The sequence below is a fragment of the Pongo pygmaeus genome, chromosome 14 (assembly GCF_028885625.2).
Source record: "Pongo pygmaeus isolate AG05252 chromosome 14, NHGRI_mPonPyg2-v2.0_pri, whole genome shotgun sequence".
NCBI classification, from domain to species: Eukaryota; Metazoa; Chordata; class Mammalia; order Primates; family Hominidae; genus Pongo; species Pongo pygmaeus.
This window is the reverse complement of record NC_072387.2, coordinates 80,355,925-80,366,611: the sequence shown is the minus strand read 5'-3', so window position 1 is coordinate 80,366,611 and position 10,687 is coordinate 80,355,925.

Sequence of the window (10,687 nt, the reverse complement as noted above, 5' to 3'; positions counted from 1 at the left end):
CAGAGACTGGCTAAAGTGATTTTTTTAAACAAAAACATGATTCAACTATATACTGCCTAGAATAAATGCATTTTATCTATAAGGACACATGTAGATTGAAAGTAAAGGGACAAAAAATGATATTTCATGCAAGTAGAAACCAAAAGTGAACAGGAGTAGCAACACTTATATCAGATTAAAATGACTTGAAGTCAAAAACAGTAAAAAAAAGACGAAGAAGTTCACTGCATAATGAAGAGAAGTTGGTTATGGGTGCAAACATACATTACACAGAAGGAATGAGTTCTAATGTTTTAGAGCAGACTATGATCACTGTATTTGTCAGCAATGTTATTTAATTTAGAGTAACTAGAAGAGCCGACTTGAAATGATACCAATATGAAATTGTGATAAACACTTATGGTGATGTACACCTCGGTTACTTTGAATTGATCATTACACACTCTTTGCATGTAGCAAATACTCAAATGTACCCCATAAATAGGTAACTTATTATATATTAGTAAAATAGAAAAAAATAATTAAAGAAATTAAACATGGAATTGCCATATAATCTGACAATTTAACTTCTCAGTATATACCCAAAAGAAGTGAAACCAGCATCTCAAAAAGATATTAATGTACACTCATGTTTATAACAGCATTATCCACAATAGCTAAAACATAAAGCAACTCAAGTGTCCATCAACAGATGAATGGATAAGCAAAATATGCTATATCCATACAATGGAATATTATTCAGTCTTAAAAAGAAAGGGGATTCTGGCATATGCTAGAGCATGGATGAACGTTGAGGACATTATGCTAAGTGAAATAGGCCAGTCACAGAAAGATAAATACTGTGCACAGTGACTCATGCATGTAATCCCAGAAATTTGGGAGGCCAAGGTGGGAGGACTGCTTGAGCCCTAGAGTTTGAGACCAGACTGGGCAACACAGCCAGACTCTGTCTCCATAAAAAGTAAAAAATTATCTAAGTGTGGTAGTGCATGACTGTAGTCCCAGCTGCTTGGAAGGCTGAGATAGGAGGATTACTTGAGCCCAGGAGGTCAAGGCTGCAGTGAGCCATGATTGAAGCACGGCACTTCAGCCTGGGCAAGAGAGCAAGACCCTGTCTCAAAAAAAAAAAAAAAACAAAAACTGTGTATGAAATACCTAGAGTAGTCCAGAGCATAGAGACAGACGGTTGAATGGTTGTTGTCAGGGCCTGGAGCTAGGGAGAAATGGGGAGTTTTTGTTTAATGGGCATAGAGTTTCAGTTTTATAAAACAAAATGAGTTAGGGAGATGGATGATAATTATGGTTGAAAAGTGTTATGTGAATGTATTTAATACCACTGAATTGTATACTTTAAAAATGATTAAGATAGTAGATTTTATGTTACGCATATTTTACCACAATAAATAATAATACTTTAAAAGAATTTACTACTGTGAGAGATTTGGGAATATATGCGTGTGTGTGTGTGTGTGTGTGTGTGTGTGTGTGTGTAGAGGGAGAGAGAGAGAGTAAAATCATATACAGCAAGGACATTTCCTGGGAGAGTAAATTAATTAAATTTTTTAAAATTAAAATTTTTATCAAGAGTTCTAAATGTATTCAAACTATTAGCAATAGCTATATTAGGAAACAGAATTACATGGGGAAAATGAACACCTACATGAACTAATGTTGCATGTGTAATAGGAAAATTTGGCTATACCATATGTCCACTACCATATTGTATTCAGATAATATTTAAGGATAGTGGAAATTCTTCCAATTCTGAATGGTTAATAGAGGCAAAATATAAACTATTTGTAATATTAAAAATATTTCTATATACAACATGAAAGATTATAAAGATATACACCACTTCTGGTTGAATAATAGTATTATGTGTAATGGGTAACTTTCTTAATAAAATTTTTTCATGCTTTGCAGATGTCTCATATTTTACAAATCCAATTTTTTTTTTAAATTGAGCGCTTATAAAATGCTTAGCAATGTGTTGGGAACTTCAGTTAAAATGGTAAAAAGCTGCTAATTATATTTGGTAAAATATACCATTATTAAATATTATATTAAAATTCTCTTTAGATGTAATGAAAAAGCTGGTTTGTATTTCAAAGGTGTGTATATGTGTTGCCATTCTGTTTTTGCATTAATTGATTTGAATTCAATTAATTTTGCTATAGTCTAATGCTTTTTAAAAGAAGGATTGATGTCAAACATAAGGAATGACCTCCGATTGGCAGAAGTTTTATTGGATGAAAGAACTGGGAACAATCCTCTAAATGTAGAGTTCAGTGTTACAGAAACAGCACTGGTAAAATAGATGTTTGGGGAATTTTTTGTTTGTTTTCTTTTGTTATTGGTTTAGCTATAATAACTTGCAGTAAGGCTTTAGAAGCAGTTCAGAGTTAGCTATTGTAACAACTCCTTTTTCAAAATTCTGATAAGTTAAATTTTTTTATTTTTATTGTAATAAAGGATGTATCCATTTAAATACACCTTCTTTTGTGAAACACAATTTAGTTCTGCACAATAATCTGAATCCAGTAAAGCACACATGTAAGAACCATTATGCATTTCCCCTACCTGCCTCATTAGACTGAGCATACAAAAGAGATCAATGACTAGATGAAATTGACAAAATATGCATTTTCCCTTTTCCTGATGTGCTGTCTAAGACAGATAGAAAATACTGCTTTCGTTTTTTTTTTCGTTCCTCTGAAGCATTTCAACTTTCATTTCTGTGTTATCACATTCAACGACTTCAACACACTCTCCATTTCACTAGCAATCTGTTAGTGATCTGCTCCTTTCATCTCTCCACAGATTTGTCCTAATGAAATTATTATGGCTAAACTGCTGTTCTTCATCCGCCTTTATTCCATCTCTATATGATAATAATGATCTCATTTTATTTTCAGAAACACTGACACACAGCTATAGTTTTGAGTCATTATTTTTATGTTTCTTAAAAGAAAAGTAATTGATTCTCTAAATATTCTGTTTTGTGTATATATGGAAGGTGAATACAAGACAGTAGCACTGCATTTATTCTGAAAGGAGGCAGAGTGGAGTGGTTAGGAGATAATTGTGGCTTCATAATAAACTGGGTTCAAATCTTCTCTCTGCTACTTATTGCTATGTGATCTTAAACATGTTGTTCAGTCTCAGTAAACGTGCTAATTCATAGGTTTGCTATGAGCATTAAATGAGAGAATGCATATAAAGTAATTAGCTCAGTCCTTGGTACATGGGAGCAAAGCTAATGCTTTACAAGAATAGAGACTGCTCTTATGACTCAAGGCAGTTTGTATGGATGCATGCAGCTATGTTTTACTTCAGTACATAGTATAGGTACATTTATGCATGTTACAAGTCTTTATGTGTCAATATCAACTACTCTTTTTTAGATCTTCTACCACCCTACCTAATTATGAAAAAAGCAAAGGACCTTTAATCTGTTGCAATTAATCTTTAGTAAACTTAGAAACCGATAATCATGTTTAGGTAAAGAATATTTTGAATAAATTAATACCATGCTGAATTTGAGTCTAAGGATCTGGTTTAAGGATAGAGGCATGAGGATACTCATAAGCTCTTTTCATGTAAATCTGATTTTTTTCTTTTTAACATCTATATATATTTAACAGGTATAATTGATGTTAAAATGCTTATATTAAGGTGCATTAAAGTGTAAAACTTATTTTAATATAAGCATACAATTGTGAATACATCACATCCATCAAGATGGATAAACATATCCATAATTCCCCGAAATTTTCTATCGCCCCCTTGCAATCCCTCCCTCCTACCCATATCCACCCCTACCGTGTGCTCATTCCCCAGGAATTCACTGCTAGGCTCTCTGTCAAAATAACTTAGTTTGCATATTCTAGATCTTTATATAAACAGAATCATACACTATGTACTGTTTTCTTTCTGATTTATTTTGTATAATTATTTTGAGATTTATCCATGTATGCTAATATTTCAATAGTTCATTATATTGCTAAATAGTATTCCACTGATAGATAAATACAACTTGTTTATCCCATTCACATACTGATGGAGGCTTAGGTTGTTTCCAGTTTGGGGCCGTTGCGAATGAAGCCGCTGTGAACATTTGTGTACCAGTTTTGGTGTGAATATTTGCTTTAATTTCTCTTGAATAAAGAGAAATATATTGGAATGGCTGTGAGTAGAATGTTTGGATCACATAGTAATTCTCAAAAAATGACTCAAACTGTTTTCCACATTGGTAATACCATTTTACATTCCCACCAGCAATGTATGAGGGCAGTTTGGGTAGAATTTATATTTCTTTTTAAAAACATTTGGTAGAATTTCAAGTGAAGCCTCGTGGACACGATGTTTTCTTTGTGGAAAGGTGTTTTAACCATACATTTACATTCTTTAACAATGAAAGGACTACTCAGGTAATATATTTCTTCTTGAATGAGTTTTGGTAGTTTGTGTCTTTCAAAAATTTGTTCTATTCACATGCATTTATAGAATTGTCAATATTTTGTTATCTTTATTTTAATAGCTGTGTCACCTCTCTCAATATAACAATCTCTCAATTCTTATGCTGTTAATTTGTGTATTTTCTCTTTTTTTGAAGGTTAATCTGACTCTAAATTTAACAATTTAATTGATTTCCCCACCAAACGGCTTTGATTTCATTGACTTTTTTCCCCATTTTTCTTTTTTCTATTTCATTGATTTGTGTTCTGAGCTTTATTTTCCCTTTTGTATTTCAAATTTATTTTGCTTTTTTTTTTGTCTGTCTGTTTCTTAATGTGGAAAACTGAGATCGTTGAGTTTTTTTTTTCTTTTCTAATATAAGCTTTTGAAGCTATAAACGTCCACCTACAGACTACTTTAGTAACATTCCACAATTTTGGTGAATTTTTCATTATCATTCAGTTAAAAATACTCTCTAATTTGAAAAAAATTTATCTTTTACCGATTTGCTATTTTAAAGTGGTTTTTTTTGTTTGTTTGTTTCTACATATTTAGGGATTTTCAGATTTCTTTTTCCGTTGTGTTACTGCTTACTCTTTTCTTGTTTACATTGCTTCTGATGAGATATCTACTGCCATCCTTATCTTTTTTCCTCTTTGCATAACATGTATTTTTGTTCTCTACCTACTTTTAGCATTTCCTCTTCTGTTTGTTTTTTCATGCTTCTTGTGACGGGGGTTTGTAGAGATTCTGGGATCCCTATGTTTATTTATTCTGCAATTGAAAAATAATTTTTCAAAAATATTTTTTCATACTTCCTCCCTGCTTAATATCCCAATTACTGAATAGTAGTCTGCCTAAAGTTGTCTTACAGCTCACTGATGCATTTTTCACTGTTTTTGTTACTTTTTTTCTCTGTTTTAGTTTGGATAATGTCTATTGTTAAGTCTTCAATTTCATATCCTTTTATTTTGCCGTGTCTAATCTGGCATCATTCTTGTCCAGTGTATTTAGACATTGCAGTTTTTCTCTCTAGAAGTTTGACTTCTATCTTTTTGAATTTTCCATTCTTAATTTTTTGAACATATGGAGTTCATAATGACTGTTTTAATACCCTTGTCTATTAATTCTATCATCTATGTCAGTTCTAAGTTGATTATGACTGACTGATTTGTTTCCTCATTATGGTTTGTATTTTCCTACTTCTTTACATGTTTGGCAATATTTGACCGTAAGTTATATTTACAAATATGTTGCAAATTTTACCTTCTTAGGTGATGGATATGTTTGTATGCTTCAATATTTTTGTGTTTCTGTCAATATTCTTTAGCATTGTTCTGGGTCATACTTAAGTTACTTAAAATGAGGTTGCTCATTTTGGGTCTTGCTTTTAAACTTTGTTTAATAAGACCAGAGCAGTGCTTAGTCTAAGGCTAATTATTCCCTATTACTGAGACAAAATGTTTTGGAGTACTGTCTTCAATGCCTTGCGAATCATGTTTCCCAATCAGCTGGTAGGAAAAGACACTATTCCTAATTTTATGTAATTGCTGGGAACTGTTTCCTCTAATCCTTTCAGATTGTGTCTTGGCCTTTGGCAGTTTAGTTACACAATATGTACTCAATAGTACTCAGTTGAAAACTCAAGGGGAACCCTCTGCAGCCACATTTACATGTTTGTACAGTGCTCTTCTCTCTGATTCTCTGCAAACTCAAGCCACCTTGTTCTCCCCAAATTTCAACTCTGCTTTCTTAATTCATTCAGTCTACTGTTTCCACCTGGGTTCTCCTTCCCTTCTGCTTAGCAAGGAAATTCTTTTAAGATGCTAACCTGGGGTAATCATAGGACTCAATTAGTTTGTTTGCTCTTTCTCAGGAATTACTGTCTTTTAGTTTTGACTAAACTAAATTACAATTTAGTCAAAACTCTTTCATATTTTTGCATTTTTTTGTTGTTTCAAGTGGGAGGTAAATTCCAGTTGCTGCTACTCCATCTTCTAAATCTGATTTTTAATGTGCGTTTTGTTTGATTGTTTGTTGCATTTAAAACCAACACAACAGGGGTTAATTGTATTTCATTTGTGGGTCACTGGTTGTTCTTTGGTGTATGTTACAAATTTCACCATGTTCTAAAAGCATTGTAGACATTAGATTGATTTTTGTTTTTTGAAGTGTGGGTGCTATTTATGGCCATCTTTTGATGGTTGATTTTATGAATTAATAAAAACATATGAAGTTAGATGTAGATATTATTAGGGAACATTATATTACACACAGAATAAATACAGGTTGAATTTTAAAAAACCATTTTTCTCAAATGTGCCATAAAAAATCTGAACTGAGAATTTTAATGCATTAGATATCTAGAAAAAAATGAAAACTTCAGTCACATTTTGTGATTACTCTAATGACCTAGATATATAAAAGATATAAAAATGTGTACATAATTTACTAAATATTTCCATTTCTATCCAGAAACTTGGTATTGGCTATTGACAAGATGATCTTCAAGAAAATATAGAAAATATCTGATACCAATTGAGTTACTAATGTTAAAATATTCTCATTCTTGGTTTGAAGCAGCAAAAAAATACTAGTTTCTGGAACTTAATCTTAGAGATAATGGTAGAGAATCTATAAATAGTGAACATAATTACAAAGTGCAGAATAATACTTACATACACCCAATAAAGATTTTTTAAATTACACACAGATAGTAGCTATAATTAAAATAATTTAAAGGAAAGAAGAAAATATGAGGGACTGTATATCACTGTATTTGTTAAAGATGACCTTTTCCTAAGGAAACAAACCTTTTCAGCCATTTGGTTCATTTCTATTTGCTCTTTCTAAAATGTGGATATTCATTTATATTTATTTAACAATACTATTTTAGAAAAGCACAGATGATAATGTTTGGCATGGTAACTATTTCAAGCCAAGAAGTAGTCTACTTAAAACTGGCTTCAGTTTTCTTTTCTGTTGTATATTTTTACTACATTTTCATAGTATGTTCTGCTTAAAATACAAACACACAGATGGCAATATACTGCTGCCAGCCATAAGGTTGAAGTATGTTTGTGTGTGTTGGTTGGGAAATAGCTATAAAATGAAGTACTTGTAGACACTAAACAAAATCTACTCTCTGTAGATATTTTATATTATAGTTACAAATGGAGCACTTTAATGATCACAATATATGCTTCCAAAATTAGGCTTGTTTACTTCAGTGAAAAATTATGCAGCCTTTGAAAGCAAAATCCAAGTTGCCTCCAATTTTTCACCAAGATGAAAGAATTTTGCCAACTATAAACTAAAGGGGAATGAAAAGAAAACCAAAAAAAGAAAAAGGGTTTTGAGATGAAGGTATTTGACGTAATCTGATATACGTTTAAAATATGTTGCAGTGTCTGTGCATTTACTTAATGTAAACATAGCAACTTTTAGACAGAAACTTATACTTCAAAAGGAATTCATTGTCCTTAACCTGATGAAAATAAACCATGTTTTTTTTTAATGCTGGCTTGTTTACTCATTATTTTCTAATTCAATATTGATTGTTACCCTGAAGAGACAGTTCCAGAAAGAATCTACTTTTTTTCCTAAAACAGAAAACTAATTAAGCATTTGAGTACATGATTCCAAACATCTGGGTTGTTTCAAAATGATTTTTTTAAAAGAAGAAAGATAAGAAACGACTCCACTATATAAAAGTGATGCTTACTTCCATGGAAATCCATCAGTATAAAATTTGTACTCCAGATTTAAGGTATTGACAAATTAGATATATAGGGGAAATTGATTCAATGGCTGAGAGAGAAACTACATTGAGAGATTCAGTGGACATATTGGATTCAGGCATTGTAAGTGTAACACTGAAACATGAACAAAAAATCAGATCAGTCATCTTTGCTAAAAATATTACTATTATCAACTTGCATTTGAACATCCTATAGTTTGGTACAGTACTCATAAAATTTGATAGTAAACTTTTCATTTTTATTCCAAATATTTATCTTTGTGTCAACAACAAATAATGCAAAACAACTCATTAAGATATTTAACTGTTGCTTCAATTTCTTTGATTGTATCAAATATGTCCCTAGTTTTAAACGTCAAGTTTCATCCCAGAAATAATAAATTATTTACTTCTTTATAATGAAGTTCTTCCTTGATTATCTGTTTTAGCTCAGATTTTAGCTACACAAACTGTTTTCATTTGAGTGTGTTTCTGGTAACTAAAATAGTTAATATATAAATAACTAGATGTATTTCAGAGTAAAGGGTATATAGTAAGTATTATTTTGATGGAATTAATAATTGCTTAATTGTGTCTAGAGGTGATCATTCTATTTATTTAAATGTATGTTTTCTTTTTTCTTCAAGTTTTTGTTATGGACTATGTTCATCTCTGGGAGTTTGAAGAAAGTATATTTTAATCCTACTAATTGGTATTTTCCTTAAAGATCATTCCTCCTTAAACTCAATAATTGACTGTGAGAACCATCCTGCAATACGAATGATGTACTGATACTGAGTTACAATTCAATGATAAATGTTAATTGGTAACAAAAATAAAAATCAAAAGTCAGCAATTTGTTTTTTCTTAATTTGGCTTAGTTATGACCTCTCAGAATTACAGAAGTAGGTAGGACATCTCCCCATCCTTCTACTGTATTTTTATTTTCACAACTTACATCGGTTTTCAGATTTAAGCACCATAATCAAACCCTGGAGCAACAGTTGAAGGGCTCAGAATGTGGTAGTAGCCCTAAAAGTAAGTGAACTAAGCCGTCATATATAAAATGATTTGAAAGACACTAAGGATTTTCCCCTACATCTCTGGAAATTCTACCATTAGGCATTCATGCTTTCGCTAAATGGTTGTCTCTTCCCTGTTTTCCCCTTTCCCTAGGACTTTCCTTATGAAAGTTTACTCAATGGAGCTGATGTCACTTTGCAATGAATTCATTTATCATAGCATTTATCCATTGCAAAACAACGAGAGAGAGAGAGAGGAGAGAGAGAGAGAGAGAAAGCATGGCAAGTCTAGATTCATAAGAAAGAGAAAAATGAGGTGTTTGATAGCTGAAAAGAATAGGCAAGCTTTCCTTTCTGATAATTTTGTGAAATCACTTCCTTTATATGACTTAAAATTAGATTATAATATTTTTCCATTTGATTCTGTAAAACTGAGATAACTTTTGTATACCATGTGGCTATAAAGAAAGGCAGCAGTTCTGCACAGAAGAGGAGGGCTATTGAACTGTCCCCACTCTTTCTACCTCCTGTAATCCTGGCCCAGAAGGGAAAAACAGGCTTCATAAATTAATATATTTATTTCGATTGTATCAAATAAAATAATCTAAAATTAACCATTTCCGCCCATAGATACATGCCTCTTTTAATTAAGGCTGTGCATGATTATTTTAATCATCTTGATCATCCTCCTTACTATTAGTGAATTTTGCATCCACTTTTAGGACCGCATGCATTGTCAGCCTCTGTACTGAGCAAACAGCCTCTCTGACAATGACCATAACCCTTATAATACCCCTAACCAATTGTGCAGGAAGTCATTCTCTCCCAATTTCTGCAATGAGCAACTTACTCCCTAAAGTGTGAGATTTGATTACCTTTTCTCAGCATGCGTTCAGACAAATGTTATTATTGGTCATAAAATTATTCAGCCCAGTGACCTATGGTGACAGTGAATTTCACAAGGTGACTGCCTGCTGAATGAAGCATCTCTTTTTATTTGTTTTAAATATTTTATATAATGGAGCTGGAAAAAAATAGGAAAATAATTTCAGATGTTTGAATATAGCGACACTGACATTATGCTAGCAACATTTTGAAATATATATCTGTCACTTGTGTTCCATTGAACTCAAGTGACAAATTTAGCAAACAAAACATACAAGATATGTAGTTAAATTTGAATTTAAGATTAAAAAGATTTTGAATATAGCTGTTTTCCATTCAATATATGGGGCATCTTTATACTAAAAATTGAAATCTTTTGTTACCTGTAATTCAAATTTAACTAGGTCTGTATTTATGTAGCAACCTATTTTTGAGGGATTCATTTTATCTGTGCTCCACTAAAGCTGTTTATATTACCATAGGTTGTCTTTTTCTAAATTACTGATTCAATGAAGGTTTTAAAAATGTTCTACACAAAGAAATGTTACAAGTTGTTTAAGATTATCTTTTGAGTCACTCAAAA